This window comes from Octodon degus, unplaced genomic scaffold (genome assembly GCF_000260255.1).
Source record: "Octodon degus isolate 3935 unplaced genomic scaffold, OctDeg1.0 scaffold00054, whole genome shotgun sequence".
In the NCBI taxonomy this organism is placed as follows: domain Eukaryota; kingdom Metazoa; phylum Chordata; class Mammalia; order Rodentia; family Octodontidae; genus Octodon; species Octodon degus.
The window spans coordinates 4493055-4494680 of record NW_004524630.1 but is presented as its reverse complement, the minus strand read 5'-3'; the positions used below and the strand labels follow the sequence as shown (position 1 = coordinate 4494680).

The following is a 1626-nucleotide window of genomic DNA, read 5'->3' as shown; positions in this document are numbered from 1 at the left end:
GTGAGGAGGGGCATGGAAGGGGAGGCAGGCAGAGGGCCGCGTGGGCAAACAGAGGTTCCTGATAGGGCTCGGAGAAGGTCTGTCCATCAGGTTCTGGGTTGACAACCTGGGAGAAAGGGAAAAGGAAGGAGGAAGGGAGGGAAGTGGGCCAGAAGGTGGGATGCAGGTAGACAGGACAACTGTCTGCATGAATTCCTGACTTGCAGGGCTTGATCCAGCGTTGACATAGGGCTGCCCACAGGGCCCATTTTTTCCTCATAGGCAGAAGGGACCCAGTCCAGATTTGAGATCAGAGGGACAAGCGCTGCTCTGGCTGCCTGGCCCTGTGCATTTTGTGGCATCAGTGGGCCTTAGGGGTCTTTGTAGACTCCTAGGGGGTCCTATCATCTTCAGAGACAAAGGCTGAAGTGGAAGGAGGGTGTGGGAATGGAGGCTGTCTTGGACTTGAGGCATGAGTGTTAAGATTTGCCTAACACCCCAATGTTTGAGCCACATCGTGGTTTAATTGGGGGGATTTAAGCTTAGCATAATAAAAGTGTTTTCCAACACATTAAATTTTTCTTTTTTCCCAAAGATGAATTTTATGGAGCCCCTCAGCTCTGATTCTCTTTCTCCTGCACTGTCTTAGTTCCATGGAGTCACCCAGTCCTGTGAGAAGCAGTAAGACCCACTTTGCACCCTGCAGGGGCATCTCTGTGGATGGCTGAGGGTTTGCCGATGTGCTGGTGGCTACCATGTCCAAAGGGATGCTCCATGGAACTCCTGGCCACACCATGTACACATGGCCAACAGCTCCTCTTCACCTTGTATTTGTGGTAGGCTCAGCCAGCGTTCAAAATAGACTTATCAGTTCTGCCACCACCAGCTACTGCTCTAACAACAGATCTGTTGGCAGAGGAATTGAGCTTCTTAGAACCCAAGGGCAGCTTCACTCTGGTCTTCTTGATTCCAGGGTTGTGGGATATGACCGTGGCATAGTTCCCAGAGGCTCGGGCCAGCTTACCCCAGTCCCCAGGCTTTTCCTCCAGGCATCACATGATGGTACCCTCAGGCATGATGCCCACAGGGAGAACATTGCCAATGTTGAGCTGGGTCTTCTTGCTGCAGTACACAAATTGGCTGGAGTGGGTACCCTCAGTGGCGATGAATGACTTGGGATGCGTCTTAAATTGGTACAGATCCCGGAAGACCACCTTAGCGAGGGGTGTGCTGCAGCCCGGGTCATGGATAGTTTCCTTCACGATGCTCTTGATGTAGCTGTGTCATTCTGTGAAGTCCATGGTATGTAGACAAGCAGGGCCCTTGCTGCGCTTCACGTGCACATGAAACACAGAACCAGCACCCTTTCTCTGTCCATGGATCACGCAGCCCATGACAGTGGGTCTGTTCCCGAACGTGGCCAAGAGAGCTAAATTTTTCTTTGAAAGCATCTAATATAGCTTATTTTCTATAAGTTTTACGGTTTGAATGAGTTCTCTAAAAAGACAACATTGCTAGTGTCAGTGTGCAGCAGAAGAACTTTTAAGGGACAGCTGGGCAGTGAGGACTCTTCCCTTATGAATGCAATTAAGGCCCTGACAAAAGAGAACTCATGCAGCCTTCTGCTTGCCTTCCCCTTCTGGCTTC

General features: G+C 50.8%; 1 pseudogene; it reads right to left on the bottom strand.

Moving 5' to 3' along the window:
* Positions 1-593: 593 nt before the first annotated feature.
* On the bottom strand, positions 594-1373 carry LOC101577851 (annotated as a pseudogene).
* Positions 1374-1626: the final 253 nt, after the last annotated feature.